The 22,979-nt window shown below is 35.4% G+C and overlaps 1 protein-coding gene across 20 annotated transcripts in view; it reads right to left on the bottom strand.

The window, feature by feature from the left end:
• The window catches only part of CHL1 (cell adhesion molecule L1 like), a 273,073-nt gene extending 252,445 nt beyond the window's left edge, over positions 1–20,628 (bottom strand). For 9 of the 20 annotated variants that reach the window (XM_074284087.1, XM_074284086.1, XM_074284068.1 and 6 more), the window contains exon 1: positions 20,428–20,626. The gene's annotated coding sequence lies outside the window, so the exon portion shown is untranslated. Of the gene's footprint in view, positions 1–19,252; positions 19,298–19,676; positions 19,799–19,862; positions 20,127–20,427 lie in introns of those variants that run through there. The other 11 variants (XM_074284085.1, XM_074284084.1, XM_074284082.1 and 8 more) reach the window with 6 other exon arrangements.
• Between the last annotated feature and the right edge of the window lie 2,351 nt (positions 20,629–22,979).

A 22,979-nucleotide genomic window follows, 5' to 3' on the forward strand; every position in this document is an offset into this window, starting at 1 on the left:
TGATGATAATATTTACAAAGTATAGTCTCCCTAAATGATAAGAATATAGAGTTTTTCTCACACAATTATAATAAACTGCATGTTTGATGCAAACTTACTGTGTACAGAGTATTGTACTGGGGAGACACAAAGTTTAAATAACATTCAACATGTTCAAAAGCAAATTAGCTTTCGCCCCAAATCTTTTGCTCATTCTGAATACTTTTCAGAATAACACTATTGTCCCTGGCTTGAAGGCTTGCAACTTTGGATAAGAAAAATGAGTTGAACGATGATTTGAAAAAAGGAAGTAGGTCATTAGATCACTAGAGGAAGCAACCAATTAGTGTGGTGGTGATGCTACATATTTATTCCCCATATATTTCAGCATCAAAATACTTCATGGGATAGTATTTTCATGGGAAATAAAGGTAAAATGATATTTTCTTTGTTTTTAGGCTTGGTTAGAATTGGGCCAGTCTGTAGCAGATGAGGAGTCCCTGGCAAAGAAAGAACAATAATGTATGAAAAAGGAATGATGCAGCAAGATTCTGGAGGAGATAGAAGAAGAGATCAAGAGCATAGACAAAGTAAATATTCCTAGTAAAGGTTTTTTATGACTAGAGAAAAAAAGAGTCGAGCAAGGAAGATATAGTCAAGCAGTTTTGAGGAATGGAAGGAATTCATATCAGTGAATTCACTGTTGAGAGAATGTGGAATAATAAATGAAAAAAACGCTGGACTTGAAATCAGGAAGATCAGGGTTTAAATCCCATGTATAAAACTTCCTAGCTGGAAGCCCAGGGCTTTGTCTATCATGCTATGCTGATCCCAAGTCAGAAAATATCATTGAGTGACTGAGTCAAAAGAATAGGCTGTAAGTACCACCACTAGTATTATTAGGAGGAGAAGAATGATTAGTAGCAGTAGGAGGAGGAGGAACAAGAGGAAGAGGAAGAGAAGAAGAAAGAAGGATAAATAGTAGTAGTAGTAGTAGTAGTAGTAGTAGTAGTAGTAGTAGTAGTAGTAGTAATCATAACAGCTAGAATTTATATAGCACTTAAATATTTGAAAAGCTTCTTACAAGTTATCTCATTTGATCTTCAAAACAACCTTTGGAGGTAGATGTTATTAGCATATTTTACAAATGAGGCAACCAAGTCAGGTAGATATTAAGTGATTTTCTGAGGGTCACACAACTAGTAAGTTTCTGAGGTCAGTTTCAAATTTAAGTCTTCCTAATTCCAGGTGCAGTCTTATAAAGTATATGAGAAGGATGTTAATCCCATTTTACAGATTTAAATATCAGGAGGAATGTTTAGAAGCAAAGGATTTGGAGAGGACAACAAGGTTACACTTGAAAAAGAATACTTTGGGTGGAGGAGAGAGTAAGGACAAGTGAGAGTGAGATTTGGGATAGAGTATGAATTCCAATGAACCTGGGAGAATAGACTAGACAAGAATGAATTGAGTTAGAGTGGGACAGAAAATTATGAAAGACTTAGAATGAGGACAAAAGGAATGAGGTTGTGATGGTACTTAGCATTAATAGGCTGCTCACCTAATGTTTGATATGAGATTTCAATAGGATACTGTAATTAATATTCTGATAACAACTACTACAATACAATTACATCTATTTCTATTATCACCACTACCATCATTATCACTATTACTACAACATTTTATCACTGTTGCTGCTGCTGCTACTACTATTACTACTACTATTACTACTACTACTACTACTACTACTACTACTACTACTACTACTACTACTACTACTACTACTTCTATTATTATACCACCAGCACTACTATCACTACAATTATTAGTACAACTAAGGATGATAACAGCTACTATGCTACTACTACTATTACTATCACCATCATGATTATCATTACCACTACTACTATTATAATGACTACCACCTGAAATCAGCACTAGTGCTACTGCTGCTGCTGCTACTATTACTACTACTACTACTACTACTACTACTACTACTACTACTACTACTACAACCACCACCACTGATGTTAATATTACTATAAATACTACAAATATTACCACCACTCCCATCACCATTACTACTATTATTACTAGTTGTAGCATCTTATTAGTTATTTGGTATAGAGGACCACAGATATTGGGGAACTCTGAGAAAAGTATACTTGAAACAAGGATATTTGCAACAGGGTGTTTACTCAGAGTGATTGATGAGATGATGGTTTTCTAGTTTACATATACTTAGTACTTAATATGGTGATGCAATGGTTATACAGTTGGCACATGCTCAGTATACAGTAATGATGTAATTGTACTGAGGTATATAAGGGTTGAGAGGACTTAAAATAAGCAGAATCAAGAGAGACTCGAGAGAGAGTGTCCTGGAGCCCGATCTCTGACTCAGACTCCAGAGAGATCTTGGAGAAATCTAGCCTGGACATTACAATATGGGGCATATTTTTTTTTTTAAAGAAATGCATTGGTCTACAAAAAGACCTCAAATGGTTCCCAAAACAAAGGCAATAATATTAATTTACTTTTCCTTTTAAAAAGACTTTTAATATTATTGAAACTTTGCAAAGAATATCAAAGCTAAAATAGTTTCAAAAATTATACAGTTGAATATTACCCTGAATTGGGAACCTCTTAAGAAGTTCTCCCATAAGTGATCATATAAACTTTGTTTATAAGGCTGTCAATTATAGGTTATCACTAATAATGAAAGACACTCATTTCACTGTGAGAAACCTTTATTTGTGAGATCCATTCATTACATAGTGCCTAAATCTACCTTTCTTCAAATCCCATTCATGACTCTTAGTTCTATTCTCTGGCATATCGAAATAACTCTGTCTTTTCTATATACTGACATTCCCATATTAGAAGGAAGCCATAATATTCCATTCAGATCTTCTCTTTGTCAGACTAAATATTCTTAGTTCCTTGATGTTCAATGTCATGACCTCCAGGGCCCTCGTCATCTTGATTTCCTAGCATAGAATATGCTACAGTTTATTGAACTTTTCCCCAAAATGGAACACTCAGAATTAAACAAAAAGCAAATCGAAGCATTTAACCTTAGTGCTCCACTCTTCTCCTTACTATTTAGGATAAATTTTCTTCCCTACAACAAATATTGAAAATTTGTTTTTGCCTATACAATTCTAGAGTACCAGGACAAGGTCTAATTAATTCAAAATCAACTAAAGACTTTACATAAATACAATGCAATCAATTCCATCAAAAAATGTATTAAGCATTTACTATATGATAAGTAAAGTCTTGAGGGTTAAGTGTATGTGAGTGTGTTATGGAGGGGGAGGTATGCAAATATAAAAAGATGAAATAATCATTATTCAAAATGACAAAAAGACAAAGAAAAAACGCTAACACATAAAAATGAAAATTTTAAAAATTCTCCCATAATATGTTTACACTTGAACAAACTGAATTGCCTTTTCTAAAATTTTGCTTCTTTTTGTCCTGTAGATATAAACCACCTAAAACTGAATTATAGGTTTAAACATAGATGCTGACACTGTTCATCTCATCAGCAAAATTTTTACTCCACTGACACATTTTCAAAGAACCACTATGAAATGATATTATAAGACAATTCCAGAAGAAAATCCTAAATGTAAGACCATTTGAATCAAAACCTTAAAGTCAGAAATCATATCCTGATCTTTTTTACAGGGTTCTGAATCAAATAAAACATTGAGTCCATAACAATCATTGAGACTTTCTTGCTGTGCATTCTTAAAATGCATGCAGAAAAACACTGATTCACACATTTCTGTTAGTCTCCATTCCTACCCACCTTTTTCTTTCTTCTTCCTCACTCCATCCAAAAAAAAATCTACAAAAATCTTAGTGCTAGAAAATGTGGAGCATGTACTTAATTGAAACAGTAAATACTGTGCTGCTGTAACAGATTGGTTCCTTATTAAATAACATAATGGTTTTATATTTTTTATGGATGCTAATCAAAATTGTACCAGGCAAAAAGTGTATTATTAGTAATAACAATGGCTAGCAATTTTATCTCCTAAATATTTTATAAATAATCAGTGAATCAATTCTCATAAATGACATGCCCTGTTCTACTACTTTATATCTACCAAAACTGAGGCTAAAGACTAAGTTTGCAAAAGTGGACATATGCATATAGATAAATTCTCAACTGGTTCACTACATGTCAATCTTGAATGCAACTGAATGGCATCAGCTTGATGATTGCTGAACCCCACTCTGGGAGGACAGTAGCTAAGGTCAAATCCAATTGATTTGAACCTGACTTACCAGGACACAAATGAATTTTACCACAATTGCTTGATTCAAGCAGTTTAATGTTATTTCAAGCAAATCAATTGTGTTGCACATCTACTGGGAATAAATCAATTACATGCAAAAACCTTTGTGGATAGAAAATGAAGGTGCTTTGAGACCCTTTGAAACTGGGATCCTGTGAGAATTTTGTTAGAAATTGAAAAGAGAATTGAGGTTAAGGTTAAAATTAAACACAGAAGTTTAGACTTTCTATTATGTATTCAGTCTTTGGCTTCAATAAGAAATTATCTTCTAAAACACAGTATAAAAGTACATACATACATGTGTTCTTCACATACACACACACACACATATGTCTATATCTATATCTATATCTATATCTATATCTATATCTATATCTATATCTATATATATATATATACATACATATACTCTTCCCATATGTGTATACATATCTATCTATCTTTATGTATACACACACATATAATGCATCGTGAGAAGAGCTGTGAATTGGTTTTCCTCATTTTGAGAAATAGTTAGACATTATGCAGGAAAAAATAAGTCACTATACTATTTATGTCCTTGTCAGTGAATCCATTGCAAGGTATGATTGCGTTCAAGGAGGTCAAACCATAAAGGTCCAATATGTACCAATATATTTGTAGCAACACTTGATTGTAGTAGCAAAAGAGGGGGAAAAAGAAATATGAAATAAGGAAACAAGGGAAGAAGGAAAGAAGAAAGGAAGGAAGGAAACAAGGAAGGAAAGAAGGAAACAAGGAAGGAAGGAAGCAAAAATATAAAGGGAGAGAGAGAGAGAGAGAGAGAGAGAGAGAGAGAGAGAGAGAGAGAGAGAGAGAGAGAGAGAGAGAGAGAGACTAAGAGAGAGAGGAAGGAAAAAAGGGGGGGCTTTAAACAAAGTGGAATAGAATTATAAATCTCTAATTGGAAAATAGCTATTCATATTTCTTCCTACAGATAGGGAAGGAGACAATCATGGAGCTTAAGTGACTTGCCAATTGTCATGCAGGTAGGATGGAAGCAGTACTTTGTATCTAGATGTCCTGACTCTAGAGACATTGTTCTTTTAACTGCACTATCAATTTGTAAGAAAGTATAAATAGAAGTAACTCAGAAAAGCAAAAAACACAGGAAGACTTAAATGAACTGACATGCAAGCTATTTTTGACAGTGATGGAAAAGGGTTAAGATGTTCTCCCCCTGTATAATGCATTCAAACAGTCTATCCTTCGTTATCTTCTAACATGCTTGTCTTGGAATAATAAGTTTTTCACTATGATATCAGATGCATTTCACAGCGTAAGCTCAGAATGTTAGCCAATTTGCAAACATGAGGATGAATGTATTCCTTGAGATGACAAATATTGGGCTTGATAGAAACTGTTCATTTGGAAAATATCTAAAGATGGAGCTTATTGGCACTTGAAAATTAAGGAGACTGAAAGCATGGAGCCATTCTGCCACTTCCATAAATATGGGCTTTCTACAGTCAGTCACTGAATGAACATAGAAGAAAACTGTAAGATAAAATTGTTTCCACCAAAAACCAGCAACAAAATTCTTAATACAAACAAGGAAAGGGAACCTTTCATTTATAAGAAGAGAAAACAAACAGAACTCTTTCCTAGTCTTACAAAAGAATCTTCTATAAGTCACTTAACTTTATGATAGCAAGTTAATGGTTTTCAAAATTACCTGAATTTCCATAGTCCACTTCATATTTGCTAGGAATGGAAGACATAATTATATATCCAGGCAAAATCTGTTGCCTGTTGAAATATTTTTTGCTTGTTCATTTTGTATTTTGAAATACTCTATATTCAGCTGACATCAAGTACGTCATTTTGGCTCTCTAGCATACTGTTTCTTTCCCTAAAAAATGAGATGATTGTGTGTGACACTGTAAAAATTATTTAATCACTCTAAGTTCTAGTTTCCTCATTTTAAAAACAGATATAATAATAATATCACCTACCACCCAGAATGGTTATGAAAATAAAATATTACTAAAATATTTTTCAAACCTTTAAGCACTGTATAAATGTTATATATTATTATTGCCATCATTATTATAATAGAATCTATTTGATTTTTTTTCAGTACTAAAATTCTATGATGTTAAAATATATGCAATTTTTTTGTCCTGATGGACAAAATGAAAAGCATCTCAAAAGCCTAATATATATATATATATATATATATATATATATATATATATATATATATATATATATATATATATGAGGAAATAATTGGAATATATTTATACTTTAAGGGATTGTCTTAGTTATAAGCTGCTCTTATTGAAAATACTATCATTACATTTAGTGTCATGTACCAAAGCTATTTCCAATAGTATTAAGGCATTTGTCATTGCCAACTCCTTTTATCTTAATGTTGCAGAACTCAGGTGCCCACACCTTTATGGAGATGTAAGCATGATGTCATGAAATTGGTAATATTTGTTTATTTTTAGCTTTCAGAGATACGTCAGGGCAGACACTGAAAAGGTTTCAAAAACATTTTTTTTAAGAATAGGAATAAGATAAGTAAAACATTATTTTACTCACATCACAAATTTCAATTGGTATCACAGGATATTTTATGCATAGTTAAACTGGACATAACATAGGCGCTATCATTTAAGGTCTTCTTCAAATTTGCAGCCATTCCAAATAAAAATCTCCACTGGCTTGCTTTGGTGCCTATTATCCCACCAGAAGTTATACATTTTTTAATACTCTTGGGATGGGTAACACATTGGAATTTGACACATTCACAAGATATATGACTGAGACTGATCTCCATAACTACAGTTACTACACAAATAAAGTTTGATCAAAAATATAGCCATCAATTAAGAAAAAAGTAGAAAAGAGGCCACTAAACTAGTAGTTCTGGATTGCTTTAAATGGATTTTGAGAACTAATAAGTAGGGATGATAAGTTAGAGGAAAAACACAGGAAGGCAGCAAAGGCAAGGTTGTTTTTTGTTTTTTGTTTTTGTTTTTTTTTTTTTCTTCCTGCATCATAAATCTACTAAGGCACTCTTGGATTGAATATGTATCAGGAAAAACTGGCCAATGAGAGCCCAGACCTAAGATCATATGCAATATTGTCCCCTGATGGTAACTAACCTGGAAGCTTTATGAGCTTGATTCCAGACAGTCCAGTCCCTCCCATTACAAATCAAAAAGGAAGATTAAAAAAAAAAAAAAAAAAAAAGCTTAATACCATAGAATGAAAAGAGGTTTTAAGTAATCTTCTAGTTTAATGCCTTTTGAGTAACCTAGCTGTAATTGATAGAGAAATATTAAAGTCTGCGCATTCTCATATTTCTCTTTAAAAATACTCTAGTTTTCCTTTCTTTATCACCTCCACACCAATCTAACTCACATCATGTCATTCTATCTTCACATTTTCTTTTTATTTGAAAAATATAAACTTGTATATATATATGCATGTATATATATATCATATGCATACAAGAAGAAATAATAAAAAATTCTTCAACATATATTAATGCTATGTTATACAAAGAATGAGAAAGAAGCATGTTTAATAAACTATGAATTCTGTTATAGTTTTTTTTCCTAAAAAGTAAATATATAATATATATTTTTAACAAAACAGTTCTTGGTTTCTCTTTTTATAGTTTCTCTTCATCTAATAAAATATTAATACTATTTTTTGATATAAACATACCTCCACATGTTGAAAATGTATACCTTATTAAATGCCAGGCAAATATTTGTTAAGTACCAAATATATCGAGAATACTGGGCTTGATGCTAGAGATATAATCTTGATAAAAAAGAACTTACATTTAGGGACAGAATTGTACAGGGTGGGGGCAGAATTGGAATATAAAGTGTATCTAAGTATAGGACAAAGAAAATTGAGAAAGTAGCAGAAATTGTGAACTTGAGATCAGGGAAGACTTCATGGAAGAAATGACACAGAAGCTATGTTTTGCAGTAAGAGAAGGATCCAAGGAGGTAAGGAAAAGAAGGTGGTCAGAAAAAACGACACAAAGGACACTTTCAAGATCTCTCAAGAACTTGTTTGTGTGTTTATACAGATACATATATATCTACATATTTAGATAAACATACAAACACATATTACATATATATGTATATATGTATGTACATAGATGTACATGTGGTTTCTGCCATTAAAATGGAAGAGTCCTGAAAATAAAAAGTATTAATTTCACCTCTATAGCCCCAGAAGGTGGGACAAAACCTAAAATAAAACAGGATATTTTAAAAAAATGCTTATTACTTAATTCTGATTCACATTTATATCACAATGCCCAGAATTAGCCTTATACAAGATAGGTGCTAATAAATCGCTGCTGAATTCAATCATTCTAGTTTCCAAAGAGACCCTGCAGTGATATATACAGTAAATCTCTCTTTTATTTTTTTTATAAAACAAGAACAAATTGTGGAGGAAAAAAAAAACCCCAGCAACACTAAATTAACACTGGATTCTCTTTTGGATTCTCTACCTTTTTGACCTTGAACTAGTTGCTCAGATATTCTATGATTCAGCATCCTCATCTAGAAAATATAAATAATATCAACATAACCTAGCTCACATTTTTTCATGTTCTTCATGTGCCTTAATTCTAGCAAGCACTTAATGAGTTCTATTTAATAACCTTTATTGAATTGAGCTATGTCAAAATACTTTTGAGATGTACAAAGTACTGTCTAAACAAATCCTTATATTATTGTTATGTGAGATTCTGCTTTAATTCAAGCTATCAATATGCATTCCTGAAATTCCTACTATATATCAGACAAAAGGGGAGTGTGGTATGGTGGATCATGAATTGGCCCCAAAATCAGGAAGAACCCAATTCAAGTTCTGCCTTTGATATATATTATGTGACTCTGGGAAAGACTTTTAACCACACTATAAATTGCAGAAAAGGTGCCAATTTGCATTGTTAAAGGAGATTTCTTTATATCTCTACAGAGTGAAATCACAGATCCAGTCCCTCCTTTTATGTGCTGGGCACTGTGTTAATCAGCAGTGATGTAATGAAAAAAAAAATAAAAAAAATATATATATATAACAGTACCAAATGTCAAGAAGTTTATATTCTCTTTGTGTCATACACATATAAAATATGCTTGTGTGTGTGTTTAAATGTAATGTATAACTGTCAAGAGACAAATACATTTTTCACAGTAATGTGGAAAAGGTCAATGTTTATCTTTCCCTGAAAGCCTTGAATACTAGTACTTCTCTTTTTTTGGACAAAGAAATACATAAAACATAAATATCTATTATCTAGGCAGTTGGCTGTCCTTTTACAATCCTTCAGCAAAGGTCTTCAGTGAGATAACATTTCTAATTCCTAATCTACTTTCTGGTCAGACTATTAACAAATGTCTCCTGTTATTTTATGTTCAATTGAACTGGGCCATCTCTCCCTGGAACCATAAAAGAAACCTTCTCCAAACAAAGACAGAGGAATCTTCATTCACAGTTTCACATTAACATGTTATATTTAGGAGCAGAGAATGTTGACCAAAGAGGAAACTGGTCACAGTGTCTACAATGTGACAGAAGGTTATCAGACTGGGTAAAAACATACCTCCTATTAAACATATTTTTTTTTTTTACTGTTATGTCTCAAAGACAGAAATTTCTAATATTGATATAATTCCTTGTGCTTTAGGCATTTAAAATGTGAAATGCAAACAGGAAGGGTGATTCATTAAACCATTAATGTCTTTAACACATTAGCATTTCAATAACTTATGAGATTCTTAGTAAATCACCTTAAAAAGCAGACAAAATAAGACAATGGCATACTAGCCCTGGACATATATAGGGGTTCAAAGAGATGCCATACAATTCTGGATTTGGGGGAGAAACAACATGATGTAGTGAAAAAAAGCTATATTTGAAGTTAGATCAACAGGACTTATGTCCTAAGTCTCTACCACTTCTTACTTATGAACTCTTAGGCAAGTTATTTTACCTTTCTAGACCTCTATTTTCTCACCCCCAAAATAAGCAGAATTGACTATCTGACCTCTGTAGATGTTTTTGATCCCAAATTTATGTATTTTAATTTAACTTAGGGTTCACCAGGTTTCGAGAAGTGCCTTTCCTGAACACACAATCTTAGTTGATTCACTGGGAGGGGAAACCTAACTTTAGTCCTTGAAGAGGCATGAAGAATCTACCTAGAATATGTATAAAATGGATCCCTTGAGATCTCTATGAAAACCAATGATCCCATTTATTTTTCAGTTACACACAGGACTTATTTCTGAAAACAAAACTTTCTATCACAATATACACACCTGTATATAGTCTAAGAATAGTTTCCCTTAATAAAGTCTTCTTCTTTAAAGGAGAGTGAGAATTCATTTCACAAAATAATAACAATGAACAGTAGAATTCATTGGCTTAGTCTATATTAATACAAGGTAATAAGAAATCTAGATGAGAAAATGAAACTGGATGTTCCAAAGCCAATTGAAACTCAACATTTCCAAAACTCAATATCAATATCAATATACCAAAATTCTCCCTTCTTCCAAACTTACTATTAAGGTCATGGGTACCATCACTTTCTCAGTCACTTAGGTTTATAGTCTAGTTGCTATCCCTGCTCATCTCTCAAACCCCAGCTCCCATATGTCATTAAATGTTCTTCGGTAACATCTCTCCTATATTCTCCCTTCCCTGCTCTGACACTAGTTCCAGATTAGGGCAGGCCAACATCACCAGCAGGCGATAGCTTCTTTATTGATACTCCTTTTCACATCTCTTCCTACTTCAGTTCATGCTTTGCTCAGCCATCAAAATGGTCTTTATTAATCACATATTTGATATTAATCACATATCACTCCCTAATTGAATAACTCCAGGAACTCTTCAAAACTTCCAGGATCAAACTGGAAAACCTTTGTTTTAAAAGCCCAAAACAGCATAACCCCTGTTACTTTTCCAATCTCTTTATATATTACAACACTTCCTCTACTCTGCAATCCAGTGACACTGGCTTCCTTGATATTCCTCTACACAAAACACTCTGTCTCCCAACAATGAGTGCTTTCATAGTTGTCTCACAAGTCTACAACTCTCTGTACTCTCCTGCCCATTTCCTGGCTTCCTTTAAGAATCAGCTAAACTTCCACCTTCTATAAAAACCTTCCCCAGGCCTCCTTAATTTTGATGACTTTCTTTTGAGATTATCCCAAAGGTAACCTGTGTAGAACTTGTTTTAAACGAAGTTGTTTCCATGTTGCATCCTCATTAGCCTATTAGGTCTTTGAGAGCAGGAATTGAATTGTGTTTTTCTGTTTATCCTCATCTAATGGAATATTGTGAAGAGTTTGCATGATCTTCCTTAATAAATCATCTCATAATTTAATATCTGGTGATTCAAAGCTAAGCAAAGCGAATAGTAGCAAAAGTTATGCTGGAAAATGTGATTCTAAATCAAGGTTTGTTTTTTTTTTTTTTTTTTTTTAACAAAACCTTTAGAATATTCAGAAATGTTATTTTTACAAGACAAATATTTTCTTTAAGAAAAATTCAAAGGGATTTAATGTATTGAAGTTGCTATGTGGTACAATGGAAAGCATACTGGATTTCAGGAGGAAGAATGGAATTCTGATTCTGTCTCAGACACTATATAATACTGGAAGAGGCTCTTAACGTTTCTGTGCCTCAGTTTTCTTATCTTTAAAATGGGGGTAAGAGCACAAAGAGATTTGTTGTAAGAACCAAATAAAATGATATATGTAATCTTGGTTTCAAGTCCATTTTTATACAATTGTCCTCAGAGGTAGAGATTAATAAATCAAAGCGAAGAAGCATTTGTGAGTATTTTTGGTAGAGGACAGAGCCTGAGGGTTTTCAGCCATACAAGTGTGAGAGAGAAGGTATGCAGTTAAATATTCTATGGTCCGAAGAGTGGGAAAGATTAAAGGAAGCAGTATACAAATAGATACACACACTCACATATAGATACACACATGTATTTGTATATGTATACACACATATATATCTGTATAAGCATATATTTCTTGCATATGTACACACACTATATATAAAGAAGCATATTGTGTGTGATTGGAAGATGTAATCAATCTTTATATCCTTATCAGTGAGAAGAGTATTCGACAAATGGGCTTCAGTCCTAGGTAAATATACTTTATAAACCTAAAGCACTATTTAAATGTTAGTTATTATAAAACAATAGCTCAACAATCCAATATAATTGAAATGGAATATTAGTTATGAACAAGACTGTCTAGTTGTCCATGCTCAAAATCAATGGCCCATGGAAACTGACAAGTTGCAGGGGGGAGATCAATACTAAATTAGGACCGGTACTGTGTGTCATTATAACCATTTTTATCTCAACTATAAACAAAATATTGAATCTCAACTATGTCTAATAGACATGAGATACTTGATCACCACTTTTTAAAGAATTTTAACCATTACTACAGAGGTTACGACAGGGAGAAACTGATTTAATTCAGAAACCAATTCAGCTAGCAAAAACTTATCTTCTTGCCAAACATTGGAATATTGCAGTCAAGGGTGGACCAGATAAGAGTATAAATTCATTTACAAAATATTACAGAGGAGGTAGATGGAAAATTATTAGGAATTCTTACTCACAAAAAAGTAAAAAATATCTTAGTGGGAAGGGAAGAATAGTTTAAATAAAATATGATGGGAAATTCAGCTAATCCAATCATCCAAAGATCATAATTGTTAAAACTGAAAGGATGGCCACAAAACAGAACAGATGTGTCATGGAACAGATGTGCTATGGGAATTTATGCCCAGCATCCATGGTAGTAGAACTGCCATATTTGGATGGTGTCAACATAGTTTCAAACGTGCCCCTGTTGGCCAGTCCCCTTCTTCCCCTAAAGGAATAGCAATTAAGGCAATAAAATCAGGAAAAGTGGGTAGACCTGGCCAAGTAATAAAGAAGAAATTTGCATTTCTGTAAAACTGAAGGTGACAAAATTTTAAAGACACTTGCACAATGATTTACAAGCTACCTCAAAGGAGAGGTTTGTTTCCTCTTGTTTTTTGTGTTTGTTTATTTTAATAGGAAAAAAAATCATAGATAGCTTTTTTTACCAGAAAAAAAAACAATACATAAGAGCAAAAATAAATCAGCAACTATCAATTCACATGCCAATTTTGTTTGTTAGCAAATCTCTACAATAATCATCAATTCATGGAATAAGCATGTATGTTTGAAAAGGGAATAGTTAAAGTTTTGATGACTTATTTTCTCCATCAGAATACTTTTTTTTTTTTTGCATTCAAAAACCTGCTAGAGTGTGACAATATATGATTCCTCTGTTTTTTCTTGTTTCTGGATTTCAAAATAACCATTCAACTCAATAGAGGAAATAAAACAGCCTCAAAACTATCTTCAAACACAGCAACTCTCATGATTATGTTTAAATCATACAATATGCTATCACAGATGTGACAATGGAGATAATGATCTGATGAAAATTACTGTCAAGCAAGATAACATAATAGGAAGTTGCATTTCATATAGTCACTGAAGTCATGGGAAATGTTCTCTTAAGTAGAAAGGTAGGAATAATACTGAGTTAATAAAATTTAAGTAAATCTCCCTTATATAAGATGGATTAGAAGACTGCCAGGGTAGAAAAGGCAAGCATAATATAATAGGCAAGTCCCTCTATATATGTATATATTTGTATGTACATATGTATTTGTTTTTGTAGGTGTGTATATGCATACTTTCTCCTTGATATAATTCTTAGACATTGCTGCCCAAGCAATCTGGGCTCAAAACTAAAGGAAAAGATCACATTGAATCACTGTGTTCTTTCCTAGTGTTCTTTCCATGATCCTAAATTTCTTGTCATACTCCTATCTCATTTGTCTTTTGGAATCCTAAGTATTCTTCAAGTCTCTCTTCAAAGGCAGCTTCCTTCTTGAGGCCTTTCCTGATAAAGCCCATTAGGTTCACCATCTCATCTAATTCAAACTTTTCTTGGATTCTTTATCTATCTGTTTCACCCCCTTTTCTTCATACCCTTTATTATACTTACTTGTGTTCCTATTGTATCCAAATAAAAAGGGAAGGTGCTAAGGATAGAAGATCATTTATTTTTATTCCTGAATCATCAGCACATCCCAAGCACACTAATTCAGTTGAATAACTGAATTGAATTGATATTCTATTTCCTTAATGCAATGTGTCTGCAAGACAACTAAATGAAGGAATTTTTAGCATGAAATTTAGATGACCATTTGCTACAGACTTGATATTTGCCAAGTCGTCTGCTAACATCCTTAGCATATGATCTAAACTAATGAGAAGTGGAGGATACACAATGAGAAATAGAAAGATTGAATACAAATATAATATTGACAATGAACATAGGTGATCTGAAAAAATGGGTGAGACAGGAATACATTAACACTAGAGGACAGCACTTTGAACTCATATTCACAAAATGTTAAATGAATGAAAGGAAGAGTTAATTTTCTGGGAACAGACTCAAGAAAACTAATGAGAAGATATGTACAAACGTCACAAAATACAAAAACCATTTATATGAACAGGTAGCATTTTGCTTAGGTGAGAGAAGTAGACATATCCATGAGATCATGAATCCATTGAAACAAAAGTATGATCACTAGATTTGAAGAATTTTAATTATTTGGACTGGTGATTTAGACCTTTCCAAATTATCTAGACAACTATTTGGTGTGGAGGCCCATATGAGAAACTGAAATCCAGTATATTTCAATAATTATATCCCCATAAAGATAAGAAAGGCTGATTCTACACATGGCTACAAGGCAATGTGAATAAATGTGAAAAATATAAGCTATTCTAAGCAATATGAATCTGAGCAGAGAGTTCCTTTTTCTCTTGGCATTTGATTATCCAATCACAATGGGAAGGCATACAGCATCATTTTAAATCCTCAATACATAAAATCTTCATTGGTTATGGTCTATTTATGCACCAGTTAAAAACATTCTTTAACAAAACAGAATTTTCTAGTTTAGTGGATAAATATACCAGAAGAAATTGCAGAATAATGTTGGGTTGCCAAGCAACCAGGAGCTCACAGACACTTGTTTCTGATCAATTCAATTCATTCATCCAGCTTCTAAGTCAAATTGGTAAAGAATCCTGGTTTTTCCTTTTTTGTCATTGTTGTTGTTTTCCTTTGGGGAAATTATGGTGACTTTTGGTAACACAACAGTACTTGTATTCACAGAAGAGAAAAGGCATAGATGTTATTTTGATTAAAATGCTACCCTAATTCATTATTCTCAACATGATGCTTATGGGGAAGCTATAATTAACTAAGTAGACTAGCAACACTGATAAAATAAACTGTAGTAATTAGCAATGTTTAAGGTGTTAACTGTCCTTCAAAATTAGAAAAGGAAAAAAAAAGATTCTTGCCTCTAGTTAAAATGTGAAGAATTTTTGAGGGAAAGGCACTATATCTAAATAGAGGATTGTCCCTCTCCATTCTCCTTCATTGGCTCTCAAGTGGAAAAGAAAAGGCATATGTTGTGCTACCAAGAATCAACCAACAGTCAGTAAACATTTATTAAGTGCCTACTGAGTGCCCAGCTAAGAGTTGGAAATATTAATGGAGAAGAAAATGGAACATGTATTTATTAAGCATTCTTCATATTAGGCACTTTACAAATATTATATCATTTCATCCTCACAATAACCAAGGGAAATCAGAGCAATTAAATTCCCATTTTACAATTGGGAAAACTAAGGCAAACAGAGATTAATGGATTTTCCCAGAGTTATCTAACAAGAAAATGATTCAGGCTGGATTTAAATTCATTTTATTTTAGATTTTAGGCCCAAGGCTTAGATCCTCTATGCCACCTAGTTGCAAACACAAAAGAAACTTTATATAGTTAGTGCTTTAGTTTCAATTAAATTACGTGGCAGAATATTTGGAAGTAATGTTAAAATGCTGATAAATAAAGTTATTTTTTCTTTGAATAAATACTTATAAGGCACAATATTTTTCTTTCTTTCTGGAATGAATAGAAGAAACATAATGGTTTCCCTCATCAGCTATTTTAACTTAGCATATTGTATGTAAATCACCATAATAATTGCATTCTCCTTAGACTGTGAATTAGTTACTTAGAATGAAACTGTAATCAAAATGTTCATAATTGAAAATATAGTACTCAGTCTTCAACTGAAAAAAATGGCTACGTACACTGATTGAAACCAATAATAAAATGCATCATTGACAACTGTTTTCATGAAGAAACAGGTTTCTTTGCCTTCATTAAAACATATCATGTCAAGTGGCTTACCAAATTTGAATTCAGATCAACTCTATGACTGTTTTCCCCTCATGTCTCAACTTTAGGGAGATTGTGTGTGTGTGTGTGTGTGTTTGTGTGTGTGTGTGTGTGTATTTTTAATGTATTTTTCTGACTCATTTAAGCTGTTCATCAGATTTTTTAAAGCATAAAGCAATTTAAAAAATTGTAAAAATTGACATAGAATACTTTGTTCTGTCATCTGTCACAAACCAAAGTGAAAAATTATTTCCAATAAGTGAAACATCCATGCCAGGACTCCTGGGAAACAATATTTAAATGATCAAATGAACTCCAGTCAAGCTGTCACATTAATTCTCTTGGATACCTTTTAAACCTCAATGTGAAGATTAAGTCTTCTCTCAAGAGAGACTGTCAACACAGAACACCTAAACTTTTACCAATAAATACACAATTTAACCAGATTTGGCAAGGTGTTCTACCTAAGTCATCTCTTTGCTTATTATCCTATTGGTTCTGTTTCACTGTGAAATCTTCTCTTATCCAATGGGAAAAAAAATAAGGCTAGAGATCTAATATTTTACTTATCAAATCCTTCATAAAAATAACCTAGCTAAATGACTAAAATAAAATGTTCAGACAAAACCAAAAAAAATCTATCTTTTGGGTTTAGGGAACAAGAAATCATTCAGGATTTACTATGTGCCAGTTGCTGTGAAAAGTGGCTGAGATAATCCTTCATCTATACTGAAAATTTATTTTCCAAGAAATGTCAATATTAAGATATAAAGCTGGAGGGCAGTGGAGATGGCACATATGTATATTTATGCATGTAAGTATGTATTTATGTATGAATATATGTATTTCTATCCATATATATATACATATATGTATTTATATATATTTATATATAAAATCTCCCACATTTATTTTTCTGACATTCACCAAAACCACATGAGTAAACAAACAAGACCGATTTCATATAGAGAGCCTGTATACTTCATGAAATCATCTAACTTCAAGGTAGCAGCTATGTTCAATGGAGTATTACATCATGTACTAGACTTAATGATTGAAATTAACTTTACAGAGCTGGGAGTATAGTCTATGTTGAAGAAATCACACACCTAGTGGGCTGAAAAGTAAACATTTATTTCCTTTCACTAAAAGCCATTGTTTGAAGGCCATGAGGACAGTATAACTACAAGAAAACCCGAAGCATCAGATGATTTTACCATTCCACTCTGAAGCCCTTTTTGGAAAGTGAGTACAAAATGCTCTGAAATCCATTTTTAATGAACTACACTACCCAGAAATCACACTCAGTCAAATTCTTTTAAAATATCACCCATTTGTCTCAATTTACTCCCTAACTACATTGAGGAGCTCACAAGAGATGATTATATACCACCACATTGTGCCACTTTGGCTAAATTCACAACAGCATTTAAGGATAAAATGGGCAGAATGAAATTAAATGTATACCTGAATTAAAGAATACTATCCAAGCCCAGAATTATCCATCAGGGGAGGCTGAAATTAGGCAAACTGAACTCAAAAAGCAGCAACCGAAAATGGGAACAAGGAACCGACTCCCCCCTTCACCCCCCCTCCCCGTCCCCCTGCCCCCATCCAGAGCCCTAGGAAATATCATCATTTTATTCATTAAAATCTCGTTTGTCCTTCTCCAGTACGGCTACTCAAAGTTTCCCCTCCCTCCCGTTTGCTGAAGCACGCTTCTCGATGCCCTCCCATGCCAACTTTGCCAGGTCCAGCAGCTTATTCATCTCAATCTGCTCTGGCCAGAATCTTGCCTTTCTCAATGGTCTCAATGGCAATGACAGATGGTTTCAGAGAAGAGAGGGAAGAGGAGACAGAACGGCATGGAGCAGAAGGTGGCTTCCAAAAGAGCCACTGGTGCCAGAGCTCAGCGTCCCTGCCTCCCCTCCCCGGCAGTCCCTGAAGATGTGCCCGGCGCGGGTGCACGCGCTCTCACGAACGCGGCCGCGTACACGGCCACGGGAGCGTGCACCACCAAACGCATTCCAAAGCTCCCCAAGTTGCCCGGTCCCCAGTGTGCCTCCTTCGTTGTTCCCCGCGGGCTAAGCTTGGCTCGCTTTCCCTCTGGCAGCCAAAGCCGAGGATTTAAAGGGCAAGGGTCCGACCGAGCGGCAGAGACTGGGAACGTGGGATTTCCTTGCCAAGCACCTCTTCCCCAACAACGAACGCATCTCCTTCGAGCAACCCACTGTACCAGCCTAAATCGGGTCCCTAGGAGAGGGAATGGGGGTCACCCGGGGTACATCTAACCCAGGCACTCCACCCCTCCTCTCCTTCATCTATCTTTTTAGGCATAAATAGAAAAAACCCTCCTCAGTGCCTTAGCCTCCCCGGAGAGCCAGAGGCAGCTCTATCTGCCCACTCCAGGTCAAAACACCAGGTTCCTTGGGTTTCCCTAGACTCCCGCCCCCCAGTCCCTCAACTCTCCTCTCCCTCTCTCTCTCCCCTCACACACACACACACACACACACACACACACACACACACACACACACACACACACACACCCCTCCGCTCTTCTGTATCTTGGCACCCTGGCTGGGCGCTCTCCAGACACTTACCCTTCCTTGTTGCCAGCGTTTCTACTTCAGCTCCGCACTCCCTCCCGCTCCCCCACAGGCCACCCCCCGGAGATGGTGGTTATTAGCTGCCCAAGTAATAGTAAGAACAGGAGTTGATTGGATTTTCCACCCAGCCTCCTTGCTGAGAGAGGGCGGCTTTAGAGAAGTGGACAGGGACAGAACAGAACTGCCCCATCTACCAACCCCTCCCCCCCGCCCCAGGAGCTCTCCAGATTTCAATCAGATTCTCTCTCTCTCTCTCTCTCTCTCTCTCTCTCTCTCTCTCTCTCTCTCTCTCTCTCTCTCTCTCTCTCTCTCTCTCTCTCTCTCTCTCTCTCTTTCACACACACACACACACACACACACACACACACACACACACACACACACACTATATTCACACCCCACATTCGCACACACTCACCAAAAAACCGGCACAAAGAGGGAAGAAGGGAACATCCGTGACCGGCATGTCTAGGTCCTCAGGCACAGCTTCCAGGGAGCCATGGTAACGCGTCGAGCCCCCAATTCTTTCAAACTCTCTCTCACACACACACATACACACACGCACAAGCATAGAGGTCTGTGAGCCCCTGGTGCTTTTACCCACCGATGGGGTAGAAAAAGGGCTATTTAGAGCCCGTGCAGTCCACTTCTTCCAGACAGCTAAATGACCAGAGGGAGGCCTTTTGGGATCGTTGAAGAGAGGCTATCTTCAGTAGCTCCAAGCAGCTTCTGGGTGTTAAGGTGGAAGGAGCCCCATAGGGGGTCCACCATCCGTCTGATTGACAGGAATATTAACTTAAATTTTAGTCACGGAAGGAGGGGTGTTACAGAATCAGGGAAGTAGGGAGAAAAGGGTACGAATGGAAGGAGACAGGTGGAGGACCACAAACACGTTGTTCCCCACTTTGTGGGAGGTGGATTTTACACACACACACACACACACACACACACACACACACACACACACACACACACACACACACACACACCTTTTCCAATACTGAGTCAAATTGCCCCCCCCTCCCCCAGTCCCCTATCTTGATAGAGGAATGCTTTAGGGATTGAACGATCTCGAGAGGGAAAGAATTAGCAGGGGAGGGAGAAAGAAGCAGGGAACGACTGAGAGTGCGAGAGATCATCACCACCCCAACAAATTTCTGGCAACACACCTCGTTGGCCTTCCTGGGCGAGATCAGATTCCGTGCTTCCCCAAAGGAAAGTTCTTCCGCCACCCCAGTTGCTCAGAGCAGGAGAAGCGAGGCTGACTTGCAAGGTTAAGAGCCTCTTGTTTTCCGCTGCTCCTCCTCAGGGAGTAACCAGCCTCTCCCAGGTTGGCAGCACGCGAATCCGTCGGGGAGGCTCCGCCTCACCCCCTCCTGGAGCTGGCACAAGACAAGAAAAGGCAGCTCCCGTCCCGCCTCGTACCCCTCCCTGCCTATCCACTCCCTCTCCTCTCCAAATCAAGGCACTTCTCACTTCCCTCTCTGCTCTCCTGTCGCCTTCTCTCGTGGGCTTTCCCTCCCCCGCCTTCCCTTTCTGCTTTGCCTCCCACCCCCACCTCTTCTCTATTTTCTGTATTGAGCAGTTTTTTTCCCTTTTCTCCTTCCAATCACCCCTACTTCATACATTCTCCCACCAGCCAATCTCCCCGAATTGCCTCTTTTTTTCTCTGTCTCTCAGTCACTGGCTGGCTACTCTAGCTTTAAGGCTTTTCCTTCACAGGAATTAGGCATAGAATAAAAATAAGTCCGGAACTTTCCCCATCCCTCATATCTGTGTGATTTTAGAAGAACCTTTACTCTCTTGCTGCAAATGGGCTCAGCTTGGAGCAGGTCGAAGATAATTTTAGTTGTCCTATTGGTTTTCTTCGATGCTTATACCAGATGGTCTTATATCAAGCTTGACAGGGCAGCTATTGCTACATTTCAGAGGACTGTGCTGAATTTGGCTATAATTTAGCATTATCTATTAAAGAAAAACATATATGTATACATATATACACACAAACACTCATACACCCAATATACATACACAGTATACATACACTTATATATTCTCATCAAGGATATGATATACTCTAATATTTCATATCTTGGCAATAAATAGGATTTTGTTATTACATTTCAAACTTTTTAAAATTAATTTTATAATTATAATTTTTTTGACAGTACACATGCATAAGTATTTTTTTATAACATTATCCCTTGTATTCATTTTTCCAAATTTTCCCTTCCTCCCTCTACTCCTTCCCCTAGATGACAGGCAATCCCATACATATTACATGTGTTACAGTATAACTTAGATACAATATATGTGTGTAAACCCAATTTTCTTGTTGCACGTTAAGAATTGGATTCCGAAGGTATTTACATTTCAAACTTATAAGCCCTCAAATTTTTTTGTCAATTTCAGAGGCAACATTTTATTGTGTGCATTATTAGGTTTCTATGTAGGCTTAAATTCTCCAGGTGCATATTTTAAATGTGAGTATCTTAGAAGTAAAGTCACTGTCTTTTTAAAATATTTTCTTTGTGGTCAAGCCATTCAGTGAATCAGGCAACAAACATTCATTAAGCCCCTACTACATACTAAGCACTAGGTTAAATGCTAAGAACAGAAACAAAGATGGGGGGAGGGAAACAAATTATCCCTACTGTCAAGGAGCATTCAGTCTAAGGTGGGAGACAACATCCATGTTGTCTGGTCAGGTTATCTTAAAATATTAAAATTAACATGGGGGTATTTACATGCTTCACTTACATATATACTCATTCAAATTCTTCTTTTTTTTTCTTTTCTTTTTGCTGGGAATTTTTTTTTTTAATTTGATTTTTTTAACTAAAAAGAAAAAAAAAAAATCCTATCTTCTTTAAGCCCTGACTTTAAGCCCTGGGAAATTGTAGACTTCTAATTTTTATTTCACTGGGACTGTGAGGTTGTCCTTCCAATTTCTCTTCTCCTTCAGTGCACTATCTTTAAAAACCTAAACAAACTTGGGAAGAGGATTCCAGCCTATAGAACACCAGACAAACTCACTCAGAGTCCTGCTTCTGAAGCAATTGAATAAAGGATTTCAAAAATTAATGTGATGTTATAAACTTCAATAATTACTAACCTTAGTGGGTGTATTTCCTGCTCACTATGCTAGACAAAGTGCAAATGCAAGTGAGGGCAGAATTTGTTCTAGGCTTAAATATGATGGTTGGGGGGGAGGAGAATTAACTTCTTTTCTTGAGGCATAATTATTCATCTGGAAAATTTCTGAAGAGGAAGTTAAGACAGAATATTAAATATAGTCCCTACAAAGGGAAATATTATGCCTGTGGGAAAACATTTCCCAATGTAAAAGTCTACAAAAGAAACTATAAGTCAGGCTAAGCTCAAGAGTTTAAGCACTTTCTTTGTAAACAGCCAGAAAGCAATGGGCTCAGGTTTAGTCATATATGACTGTACCAACAAGGTTCCGACTGAACACTGGATTCATTTTCTCCCTGATTTGTTTCAAGATAGAAACATTGATTTATTGCTGAATTCAAATATCCCTCAAATGAGAAGCTCCAATAGTTAGAAATCTCATAATATGGAAGAATTGAAGTTTTAAGTGTTTTCTTTAAGTGTTTATATATATGTGGAGCAACCATATTTCTGGTCCTGCCTCAAATACTTACTAGTTGGGTGAGTTTGGATAAGTCATTAAAAAATCTCTGGGAGCCATTTTCTA

This window comes from Sminthopsis crassicaudata, chromosome 1 (genome assembly GCF_048593235.1).
Source record: "Sminthopsis crassicaudata isolate SCR6 chromosome 1, ASM4859323v1, whole genome shotgun sequence".
NCBI classification, from domain to species: domain Eukaryota; kingdom Metazoa; phylum Chordata; class Mammalia; order Dasyuromorphia; family Dasyuridae; genus Sminthopsis; species Sminthopsis crassicaudata.